This window comes from Delphinapterus leucas, chromosome 8, assembly GCF_059928025.1.
Source record: "Delphinapterus leucas isolate spDelLeu-1000000601 "Yukka" chromosome 8, BTC_Dleu_Yukka2, whole genome shotgun sequence".
In the NCBI taxonomy this organism is placed as follows: Eukaryota; Metazoa; Chordata; class Mammalia; order Artiodactyla; family Monodontidae; genus Delphinapterus; species Delphinapterus leucas.
In genome coordinates this window covers 81,937,144-81,950,233 of record NC_143136.1, presented here as the reverse complement: position 1 = coordinate 81,950,233, position 13,090 = coordinate 81,937,144, and the positions used below count along the sequence as shown (strand labels likewise).

General features: G+C 35.4%; 1 protein-coding gene across 11 annotated transcripts in view; it reads left to right on the top strand.

Annotated features, from left to right (window-relative positions):
• Positions 1–13,090, top strand: part of MBD5 (methyl-CpG binding domain protein 5) — a 413,679-nt gene that overhangs the window by 251,823 nt on the left and 148,766 nt on the right. For all 11 annotated transcript variants that reach the window (XM_089916847.1, XM_089916845.1, XM_089916843.1 and 8 more), the window contains one exon: positions 5,500–5,620. The gene's annotated coding sequence lies outside the window, so the exon portion shown is untranslated. The remainder of the gene's footprint in view (positions 1–5,499; positions 5,621–13,090) is intronic.

The following is a 13,090-nucleotide window of genomic DNA, read 5'->3' as shown; positions in this document are numbered from 1 at the left end:
TGAGCTGCTGTCACATGCATGACCTGGAATAATTTGGACAATTGGGCATTCTTATATTTTTTATGCAAAATATATATTCACAAATACTATCCATCATGTCCAGATTTTTAATAAGGTACTTTGATTTTTGTGAAAATAAGTTATAACTATTACAAGGATAGTATACTTTGTGAAGAAATTGGGCTTGTGTTATTACAATTTTTAACAATTAACATTTGCATACTCTTTTACGTTTATCCAAGATTTTTATATTTATTATCTCAGTTCATCTTAGAAACAGTAGAGATAATACTTACATGGTTGATAGGAGTTAAGACTCATTTAGCTGAAGAACACTTGCCCTTTCTGCCCTCCCCTCCCCCTCCCCTCCCTCCCCACTCCACACACACAAGCTTAGGCTAAAAGGAGATATTGTGGTTTATAGGATAGAATGGTCTCCAGAAAGACTAATCTGAGGCTCGCAGTTCTTATCCCCTGAATTGGCTTCATTGTCAGCTCCACACTTGGCGTCACTGACAGTTTTGAGTGTCAGCGGTCCTGATCTGATTAAGTATCCATCCTGATCTGATTAAGTATCCATCACTGTGGACAGAGGGATAGGGGGCTATGCAGACTGGCTTTGGCAGTTAGGCCCACCTCTAAAGCTGTCGAACGGGTGAGTTGTCAAAAGGAAAATTGGTATACAGTTAGCAGACATAGCAGGAAAGCATGGTGGAGAGACAAACTTCAAGTATCCACTCCAGCAGGTATTATCATCTCTTAACAGATGAGAAAATGGATAGTCAGAGAGGCTAAATGATCTGCCCAAACTTAGGTCCTCTGCTTACAAATTCTGCTCCAGGCTGCCTTAAAGGAAAAGGAAAGTAAGAATGGATAAGACAAAAGAGGTGGTTCCAGGTATTTATTTCTAGTTGGTGTTTTGAAGTGAACCAGGCAATATTGATTTTAGGGTGATGATTAGGGTTAGAGTTGTTGAACAAGACATTTGTGGGAAATAAAATGTCGTGAGGTCTGTGCAAGGGAGTAGTAGGAGATACAGTAGACATGATCCTTAACATCCAGAGTTAGGATTTGGGCATAAAAATTAAAATAGCTATAGCATTTATTAACCATTCCTTATGCCTCAGGCACTGTGCTAAACACTCTTCCTATAATATATGTTAACACTCACAACATTCCTATGAAATGAGCATTTTACAGATAAGGAGGCATAAACAAAAAGATTTAATATCTTGTCCAAGACTATATAACTAGAAAGGGTTAGAGTCAAGATTTGAACCCAGGAGGTCTAGAACCCACCACAGTGCCTGTTTTTGTTTTTCATTGTTACCAGTTAAAGTAGCAATGTTTAGTTACCTGCCATGTGCTGGCTGCCATAGCAGATATTTGTCCGGTGTGACACCTGTTTTCTAGAAACTTACCCTTTAAGGTTGGACAGTACAGCAGTTCATACGCAGCCACATTTAAGAATTTAAATTTGAATTGCTAAGTTCCTACAGATCATTGTTAATGTTAATTTTATACTGTTTTGTTCTATATTTATCAAAGTTACACATGCACATAGTTTAAAAAATCAAGTAGTCCTACAAGACTTATTTTTAAAAGAAATTAGCAGTTTCCTGTTCTACACCTCTTTTCACCATTTTTCCAATTACCAGAAGCAATCACTTTCGGTTCTTTCTAGGTGTTTCTTTTGGTGTTTATGAAGAAGAATATCTCTAAATAAATGATGATTATTTCTACTTCTTGATTTTTTTTCAGCTTCACATTTAATCCATTAATTTCCCACTGCTCATGTTTAAAGAAAGGGGGATATCTGGATAATACATAATTGGGGCTTGATGACTGTGCATTCCATAGATCTGACTATGCTGTTTTGTTCAGGAACTCCCAGTGTCAATTTATTGAGAACTTTAATCCAGTTTTTAATCCAGTTAGATTCTCTTTAATCCAGTTAGATTCTCCAAAGAAGAATCTTTCACTCTCCTACCTAGAGGTTATAAGATGCGCTGCTAGCATTTTACAAACTAAGTAGAAGAGGACTTGGGATGTCATATTCAAAGTATAAAATTTCATTCAGTTCTGTTTTCAGTAGAGTACTCTGCTGACCAGAATTCTCCAAATTTCCCAGTTTGGGAACCTTCTGTTTTACCACTCCAAAGAATAAACATTGTCTTCGGCTAGGATGATAGAGGGAGGGGTACTTGTCCAGTTGCAGATGGTAGAGAGGGAATGCAAGAGACTAATTCTTAAACAGACTTCCAACCAGCCTTGCTCTTATTTCTACCTTTAAACTACTTCCATAAGTCTGGGTGCTACCAATTACTAAGTTTCTTGGAAACTGTAATGCAAATAAAACTTTTTCCTGGCTTTATCTCCTACTAGTTTAAGATTTAGTTTGTTTGGATTTGCTAAGTCAGTTAGCTGTAGTCCTTCTGCTGTCTAGTTTCCAAATTTTGGTACTGTCATTCATCCCTCATTCTCTTTTTCTTTCTTGTTTCATGCTTTTTAATGAAATATTTAATATTATATTGTATTTTAATGTGGTTTTGAAAGGGCATGGAATTAAGTATATGTTCAATCTACCATCTTTAACCAGAAATCAACATTATTATCTACTGAGTAGTTTTTCTTTCTAACGTGTTAGATTTGAGATAAATACTTAGTCTACTGCTGCGGTTCTTGCTGTGGTCTCCAGTTGTGAGGACCAGGTACTCTTCACTCTGTTTCCTCAAACCCCAGTCTCCTTAATGTCTGCCAGATCAGTCTTAGTCACTTTTGCACCCCTCTCATGGCAAAGGCTTCAGTAACTTTTCAGATGTTCTGCCACAATGCACTGGTACTCTCTGAATCCAAAGATGTCTTCAGACAAATCCTCCCAGCTACCTTTCTCAGTCGTCATCTTCAGTACTCTACCCTCAGATACCTCAACGCTCTTTTTTGTCTGGTGGACAGTATTTTTTTTCCTTTCCATGGGAAAACACCTGTTGTGTCGTCTTGCGTTCTTATCTACTCTGTAGTTTTTACAGTATAAGCTTTATGAAAATAATATATAATAATGCAGCTCTCTATGTACTGAAGTGATCAATTGACAAAACATATTACATAAAGAAAGCAAGGTATAGAACAGAGTGTATAACCTGCTCCATTTCTGTAAATACAAGTATAGATATGGCAATGCATTAAACATTTCTGGAAGAATACATGAGCGGTAGCAGGGATTGCCTCTGGGGAGGGAAAATAGATGTCTGGGGGACAAGACTGGATGGGAAATTTTTCACTGCCTTTTTATATCTCTCAAATTCTATATCATGCAAATAACCTATTCAAAAATAAATAAAAGATAATTATAAAACATTTATAATTTGGCTTCTTCAGTCCTGCCAAGCTCCAGATCATCTGATTCTCATCCACAGACAGAAAGTAGCTCTTTTGGCAAAGCTATCTTTTTTTCCCTTCTCTGCTTCCTGATGTGCCACTCTTTCTTGTAGAACTTTATTGAAGGCTGCATGAAGCAGCAGCCTGCTCCAACATTCTGAATTTTTCCCCTTCATTAGAAGGGAAAACACTTCAGTAGGAAGATGGCCTGAGTCCCAAATATATCAGATGGTGGTTTAGCCACTTTGCTAACTTGCCAGACTAAGATAGAGGGGTCCGCACTACCCTTCACCTGACCTCTTTGGCCAGGCCAAGACTGTATTTTAAGGTCTGTTACTTGCAAGAATTTTTATTATCTGCAGGCCTATCACACTGAATAGATGTTTAATTAATTATGATGCATATAAATGCATGAATGAATAATTTTTATTTACAGGAATAATCCACCTAATTTTAAATGTATTAACTAATAGGGATTTTAAAAGTCTGTATTTTAAATTTCCCAACTGTTCAGTAATTATAGCTGTCTTTTTTCCCCCTGATTCCAAGATCCAGTCAAGGATCATGCATTGTATTCAGTTGTCATATCCATTTAATCTCCTTTAAACTTAAAAAAAGAAAAATTCCCAGCCTTCTTATGTCATGTTGTTGACATGTTTTAAAAGTCTGGGCAAATTGTTTGCAAGATGTCTCTTAATTTAGATTTTTCTGATTTTTTTTTTGATTATTAGATTGAGATTAAACGTTCTTGGCAAGAATATTCCATTGGTGATGTTGTGCTTTCTCAAGGTATCATATCAAGTGTAAGAGGACATTAGTAACACAGTAGAAAAGCACACTACTATGGTTTGATGGAAGATCCAGTTTGAGTTTTTCAATTCTACTTGCTTTAACTTTACACTAAACAGGTAGTTTCTAAGTGGTTTCTACTTAAATAGACCAGGTAGCAGGAAATAGTATTATATCCAGTCCATTTGCTATCATTTTGGAACAACAAAAAGTTGCCTTTTTAAATTTATCAGTTCTTGTGAGTTTGTAACAGTTTGGGGAGCTCTGATGAAATCAACTTTCTGATTTGCAAAGCTGAGGGCTAGGTGGTAATAATATCCATTCATAGCACTGAAGTGAGAATTACTTGAGATGTTAACAGAAGTAAAATATCACTGAAAGTAATATGGTCTGTGAAGAGTCTCTATTAATATAATCAACCCCACTCAGGTATTTCTCTTTAAAAACCACATATATGGCATACACTATTGTTATTGTATCTGACACTGTTGTACTTTATGAATATTAATCTTTATAATAACCCTTCTACTTGGGTACTGTTATTATCCCTATTTACAGATGAGGAAACTAAGGCACAGAGAGGATAAGTAATGTTCCCAAGGTCATGTAACAAATAAGTGGTAATGGGGGACTTCCCTGGTGATCCAGTGGTTAAGACTCCACGCTTCCAATGCAAAGGGCGTGGATTCAGTCCCTGGTCGGGGAACTAGATCCCGCATGCATGCCGCAACTAAGAAGCCCACATGGCACAACAAAGGTCCCTCATGCCACAGCTAAGACCCAATACAGTCAAAAGTAAATAAATAAAATGGTTAAAATGGTAAATTAAAAAAAAAAAATAGGACTTCCCTGGTGGCACAGAGGTTAAGAATCCACCTGCCAATTCAGGGGACACGGCTTTGATCCCTGGTCCGTGAAGATCCCACATGCCGCAGAGCAGCTAAGCCCATCCTCCACAACTACTGAGCCTGTGCTCGAGAGCCCACGAACCACAACTGCTGAGCCCGCTTGCCACAACTACCGAAGCCTACGCGCCTAGAGCCCATGATCTGCAACAAGAGAAGCCACCACAATGAGAAGCCCACGTACCGCAATGAAGGGTAGCCCCCGTGCACCGCAACTAGAGAAAGCTTGCACACAGCAACAAAGACCCAATGCAGCCAAAAATAAATAAATAAATTTATTTTTTTTTAAAAGTGGTAATATTTCCAACTGTTTTTCTGTGAGACCCCACTTGAAAACAGGCAGCAGCCTATATAGCTCCAGTGTGTACTTAAGGATAATTTACATTCCTTTAAATAAATGTGTGTGTCTATGTTATTTCTGTTACAGAGAGAAGAGGTACTCCTTTATAGGGACTCGTAAAGGCATAGAGCATCTAGAGATTTACTGCCTCCATTACGCTGCTGGGTCTCACAGCACATGTTATGTTTTTATCAGTTCTCTGCAGAAGGTAGGAGTTGTTTTCTCTGCATGAATTCTTCATATAATTATAGTTTTCTTGTCTGTGAACTTAATATTTATTGAATATGAAAAACATCTGACATCTATAGATTAAAATGCCAATTGGGAGATTGGGATTGACATATATACACTAATATGTATAAAATGGATAACTAATAAGAACCTGCTGTATAAAAAAATAAATAAAATTCAAAAAATAAATAAAATGCTGGACTTCTCGAAATAGTTGACATACAAACACCTCTAAAGAATATTTCTATTATAAAATTAATACATGTTTATTGTAAAAACAAGAAAAGACAATATGGAAAAGTAGAGTAATCTTACCACCTTGAGATAAGTACTTTTTATATGTTGTCATGTCTTTCTGAATTTATTGATATATGTCTATATGATGCATAATAATACATATATATTATGCATTATGTATTATTATATACATATGTACATATATTATGACTAGAAATAATAGAATATAAATGTTCCTTGGCTAGAATGCTTCTTTTTTAATTTTTTAAATTTAATTTAATTTTATATTAGAGTGTAGTTGATTTACAATGTTGTGTTCATTTCAGGTGTACAGCAAAGTGATTCAGTTATACATATACCTATATCCATTCTTTTTCAGATTCTTTTCCCATATAGGTTATCACAGAATATTGAGTAGACTTCCTTGTGCTATACAGTAGATCCTTGTTGATTGTCTACTTTATTTATAGTACTGTGTATATATCAATCCCAATCTCCCAATTAATTCCTCCCTGCCAATTTCCCCCTTGGTAACCATAAGTTTGTTTTCTACATTTGTAACTCTGTTTCTATTTTGTAAATGAGTTCATTTGTATCATTTTTTTAGATTCCATATGTAAGCGATATTATACGATACTTGTCCTTCTCTGTCTGACTTACTTCACTCAGTATGACAATCTCTGGGCCCATCCATGTTGCTGCAAATGGCATTATTTTGTTCTTTTTTATGGCTGAATAATATTCCATTGTATATATGTACCACATCTTCTTTATTCATTCCTCTGTCGATGGACATTTAGGCTGCTTCCATGTCTTGGCTATTGTAAATAGAGCGGCAGTGAACATTGGGGTGCATGTATCTTTTCAAATTATGGTTTTGTCCAGATATGTGCCCAGGAGTGGGATTGCTGGATTATATGGTAGCTCTATGTTTAGTTTTTTAAGGAACCTCCATACTGTTCTCCATAGTGGCTGTAGCAATTTACATTCCCACCAACAGTGCAGGAGGGTTCCCTTTTCCCCACACCCTCTCCAGCATTTATTGTTTGTAGACTTTTTGATGATGGCCATTCTGACTGGTGTGAGGTGATAACTCATTGTAGTTTTGATTTGCTTTTCTCTAATAATTAGTGATGTTGAGCATCTTTTCATGTGTTTGTTGGCCATCTGTATGCCTTCTTTGGAGAAATGTCTATTTAAGTCTTCTCATTTTTTGATTGGGTCGTTTGTTTTTTTGTTATTGAGCTGCGTGAACTGTTTATATATATTGGAGATGAATCCCTCCCTGGTCACTTCATTTGCAAATCTTTTCTCCCATTATGTGGGTTGTCTTTTCATTTTGTTTATGGTTTCCTTTGCTCTGCAAAAGCTTTTAAGTTTCATTAGGTCCCATTTGTTTATTTTTGTTTTTGTTTTCATTACTCTAGGAGGTGGGCCAGAAAAGATCTTTCTGCAATTTATGTCAGAGAATGTTCTGCCTATGTTTTCCTCTAAGAGTTTTATACTTTGCCACCTTACGTTTAGGTCTTTAATCCATTTTGAGTTTATTTTGTGTATGATGTTAGGGAGTGTTCTAATTTTATTCTTTTACATGTAACTGTCCAGTTTTCCCCACACTACTTATTGAAGGGACCATCTTTTCTCCATTGTATATTCTTGCCTCCTTTGTCATAGATTAGTTGACAATAGGTGTGTGGGTTTATCTCTGGACTTTCTATCCTGTTTTATTGATCTATATTTCTGTTTTTGTGCCATTACCATATGGTTTTGATTACTGTAGCTTTGTAGAATAGTCTGAAGTCAGGGAGCCTGATTCCTCCAGCTCTGTTTTTCTTTCTCAGGATGCTTTGGCTATTCAGGGTCTTTTGTGTTGTAAAATTGTAAAAAAAAATTTTCTAGTTCTGTGAAAAATGCCATTGTTACTTTGATAGGGATTCCATTGAATCTGTAGATTGCCTTGGATAGTATAGTCATTTTGATAATATTGATTCTTCCAATCCAAGAACATGGAATATCTCTCCATTTCTTTGTGTCGTCTTTGATTTCTTTCATCAGTATCTTATAGTTTTCAGAGTACAGGTCTTTTGCCTCCTTAAGTAGTTTATTCCTAGGTATTTTATTCTTTTTGATGCAATGGTAAATGGGATTGTTTCCTTAATTTCTCTTTCTGAACTTTCGTTGTTAGTGTGTAGGAATGCAAGAGATTTCTGTGTATTAATTATGTATCCTGCAACTTTACCAAACTCATTGATGAGCTCTAGTAGTTTTCTGGTAGCATCTTTAGGATTTTCTATGTATAGTATCATGTCATCTGCAAACAGTTTCAGTTTTACTTCTTCTTTTCCAATTTGGATTTCTTTTTTTTCTTCTCTGATTGCTGTGGCTAGGACTTACAAAACTATGTTGAACAAAAGTGGCTAGAGTGGACATCTTTGTCTTGTTCCTGATCTTTGAGAAAATGCTTTCAGTTTTTCACCATTGAGAATAATGTTTGCTGTGGGTGTGTTGTATATGGCCTTTATTATGTTGAGGTATGTTACCTCCATGTCCACTGTCTGAAGAGTTTTTATCATAAATAGGTGTTGAGTTTTGTGAAAAGCTTTTTCTGCATCTATTGAGATGATCATATGGGTTTTTTTCTTCAGTTTGTTAATGTGGTGTATAAATTGATTGATTTGTGTATGTTGAAGAATCCTTGTGTCCCTGGGATATATTCCATTTGATCATGGTGTGTGATCTTTTTAATGTGTTGTTGGATTCGGTTTGCTAGTCTTTTGTTGAGGATTTTTGCGTCTACGTTCATCAGTGATATTGGCCTGTAATTTTCTTTGTTTATGATATCTTTGTCTGGTTTTGGTATCAGGATGATGGTGGCCTCATAGAATGAGTTTGGGAGTGTTTGTTCCTCTGCAATTTTTTGGAAGAGTTTGAGAAGGATTGGTGTTAACTTTTCTCTAAATATTTGATAGAATTCACCTGTGAAGCCATCTAGTCCTGGACTTTTGTTTGTTTGAAGTTTTTAATCACAGTTTCAATTTCATTACTTGTAATTGGTCTGTTCATATTGTCTATTTCTTCCTGGTTCAGGCTTGGAAAGTTGTACCTTTCTCAGAGTTTGTCCATTTCTTCTAAGTTGTCCATGTTATTGGCATATAGTTGCTTATAGTAGTCTCTTTTGATGCTTTGTATTTGTGGTGTCAGTTGTAACTTCTCCTTTTTCATTTCTAATTTTATTGATTTGAGTCCTGTCCCTTTTTTTGCTGATGAGTCTGGCATAAGATTTATCAATTTTGTTTATCTTCTCAAAGAAACAGCTTTTAGTTTTATTGATCTTTGCCATTGTTTTCTTCATCTGTATTTCATTTCTTTCTGGTCTGATCTTTATGATTTCTTTCATTCTACTAAGTTTGGGTTTTGTTTGTTCTTCTTTCTCTAGTTGCTTTAGTTGTGTTTTTAGGTTGTTTATTTGAGATCCTTCTTGTTTCCTGAGGTAAGATTGCATTGTTATAAACCTCCCTTTCAGAACTGCTGTGTCCCATAGGTTTTGGATCATTGTGTCTTCATTGTTGTTTGTCTCTAGGTATTTTTTTATTTCTTCTTTAATTTCTTCAGTTATCCATTGGTTGTTTAGTAACATTGTTTAGCCTCCATGTGTTTGTGTTTTTTACAGTTTTTTTCCTATAATTGATTTCTAATCTCATTGAGTTGTGGTCAGAAAAGATGCTTGATATGATTTCAATTTTCTTAAATTTACCAAGGCTTGATTTGTGGACCAGGATGTGAACTCTCCTGGAGAATGTTCCATGCGCACTTGAGAAGAAAGTGTATTCTGCTGCTTTTGGATGGAATGTCCTATCAATATCAATTAAGTCTCTCTCGTCTAATGTGTCATTTAAGGCTTGTGTTTCCTTATTGGTCTTCTGTGTGGATGATTTGTCCATTGGGGTAATTGGGGTGTTAAAATCCCCCACTATTATTGTGTTACTGTCAGTTTCTCATTTTATGGCTGTTAGCATTTGCCTTATATATTGAGGTGCTCCTATGTTGGGTGCATATATATTTACAATTGTTATGTCTTCTTCTTGGATTGGTCCCTTCATCATTATGTAGTGTCCTTCCTTGTGTCTTGTAACAGTCTTTATTTTAAAGTTTGTTTTGTCTAATTAAAAAGCTGCTACTCCAGCTTTCCTTTGGTTTCTATTTGTATGGAATACCTTTTTCTATCCCCTCATTTTCAGTCTGTATGTGTCCCTAGAGCTGAAGTGGGTCTCTTTTAGACAGCATATACATGGGTCTTGTTTTCGTATCCATTCAGCCAGTCTTTTTCTTTTGGTTGGAGCATTTAATCCATTTACATTTAAGGTAATTATTGATATGTATGTTCCTATTGACCTTTTCTTAATTGTTTTGGATTTGTTTTTGTAGGTCTTTCTTCTTCCCTTTCTCTTTTGTTCTCTTCTCTTGTGATTTGATAACTATCTTTGGTGTTGTGTTTGGGTTGCTTTTTCTTTTTGTGTGTTATGTATTGTAATTTTTTGGTTTGCTGTTCCCATGAGGTTTTGATATAGCAGTCTATATGTATACAAGGTTGTTTTATGTTGCTGGTCTCTTTCCCACCTAGGGAAGTTCCTTTAACATTTGTTGTAAAGCTGGTTGTTTTTGTTTTATGTACTTACTTTTTGCCATATAAAGTTAGCATTTTTATGAGGTTAAATCTATCATCTTCCTCATGGGTTCTGGTTTTGGTGTCTGCTGGTACATTGGCTTTTTTTTTTTTTTTTAACTGTGTATATTACGGACGGTTTTAAACACAGAGTATTTGGCAGAATAGTATAATGAACCTCCATGTACCTCAGTCTGGCTTCAGTAATTAAGAACTCACAGCTAATCTTGTTTCACTTTTATCGTCTGTATTATTTTGAAGCAAATTCAGATATTAAATCATTAAGTACTTCAGTATGCACACTGACTTTAAAGGTATTTTTAACTAACCTGTATTTTACATCTGCCATAGTTTGTCTTGCTGGAATCACTGACTTTCACTACAAGATACTTATAATGTTAAACCAAACATCAGCATTAGTTAAGATTATTGTTACATAATTCAGGATTTTAAAATAGCCTCTATGAGAATTTAATTATACTAAATACTTATGTTACTCCTCTCTCATTGATTAAATATACATATCTGTATGATATCCGTATAACTTTTTTGTTACTAAAGTTATATCTTTTTTTTTTAACCAAATCCTGTTCTTTTAATCATTTTTTTTTTTTTTAGATGTTGAGGGTAGGAGTTTATTAATTATTTATTTTTGCTGTGTTGGGTCTTCATTTCTATGCGAGGGCTTTCTCTAGTTGTGGCAAGCGGGGGCCACTCTTCATCACGGTGCGCGGGCCTCTCACTATCGCAGCCTCTCTTGTTGTGGAGCACAAGCTCCAGACGCGCAGGCTCAGTAGTTGTGGCTCACGGGCCTAGCTGCTCCGCAGCATGTGGGATCCTTCCAGACCAGGGCTTGAACCCGTGTTCCCTGCATTAGCAGGCAGATTCTCAACCACTGCGCCACCAGGGAAGCCCCTAAAGTTATATCTTAATAAAAAGCTTCAGCTTCCTTTTTTACTAAAGTTATGCCTTATTAGAATCTATAACTCTTCTTATACCATGATATAAATTTTATTTTCCTGTCCTCAGAAGGCACTATCCTAAATTGTGAATTATGTTACTATATTAAAAAGACTTTCCAAGCCTTTTGAGTAAAACTTTGTATATGCCTCTCCAGAAACATAACAGGGTTTGTTTTGTTTTTTTTTAATCCGTGGATTAGATAGAATTTCATTTGTTGTATGTGGTTAATATCTGATTAGTTTATGAGCTATCAGTTCAGAAGAAAGCAATACCATCTTAAGGCCTTCTTTGGGGTTTGATACTGAATGTAAAAGTTCATCATAAGAAGTTAAGAAAGTATCTCATGATTACTAATGCCAGAAAGAGTACAGAATATCATTAGACATGATTCTTATTCAAAGAAGAAGGATAAAAAAACCAGAGTTAGTCTCAACTGAAAATAAGATTGTCAATACATATCAAATGCAGAGAAGGAAAATAAATCTGAACCTTCGTCACAGCTAAGTAATATCATGTAAGTTTTTATAGTTAAGAGACTCCTTTAGGTTAATATTGCCAGATTATTTCATTTCATAAATGAGAAAACAGAAGAGCAGAGAGCTTAGCTGAAGCTTATCCAAAGTCACAAGAATGTTTCTTTATCCAGTTTTCTCAGAAGATATTTAAGAAGTATTATAAATAAAAGGTTCTAAAAAGTTATCATTATTAGCAATAATAACAGTTATTCAGTGCTTACTATGTAGCAGTCAATCTACTAAATACTTTGAATTATTTATTTCATTTAATCCTTACAGTGTGCTTTGAGGTAAAATCTTTTATTATCCCCTTTTACAGAGGCAAGGAATCTGACTCTAACCCAGGCAGCCCGAGACACATAGTCCTCACTCTTAATTGCTGTTATTCAGAGAAGAGACTCCTAAATGTTATAATCAGTAAGAAGTTGTATTTCTCTATCAACTAAAGTAGACAGAGTTACTGGAAGAACAGAGAGAGGATTCCAGCAGTTAATCCTAGAGATAAAGCAGGAATGGAAAGTTTTGGCAAGATAGATGGCAAGAAATTACATCCTAAGGAAAAATAATTTGAAAGGTCTAATTAAAGAAATTTGCGGCATGATTTGCCTCTAGATTATTCCCTTATTTTCAGGGAATGCTGCATCCCTCAATTCATTTTTGCATTTATAAATTTTATTTTGGTTTTCAAATAAAGGATGGCTTATCTTTTTCATAAATTAATGAAGAAAGCAACACTCAAAACATGTTGACTGTTGCTCTAGGTTTTAATATTTGCTGTAGTTCGTGTCTAAAGGTGCACATGGATTAAGCAAAAGAGTGAAATCATGAAAGAAGAAAGAATTTTTTTAATGAATTTGCAAGTTTAGTTCTAAGTAGCAATCACAGTTTTAGCTTGAGGCTTTTCTGGGTGATTGTGAATAATGATTAGGTGAGATTACAGACCCCAGGCAAAGCCCGAGGACATTAATCCTCCTAGACAGTCATTTATCCTCAAAATAAATGGTCCTTAGTTTGTGGAGTATTGTTTGAAATACCAGAAGGAATCAAGACTTGAGTCTGTCATTTTATC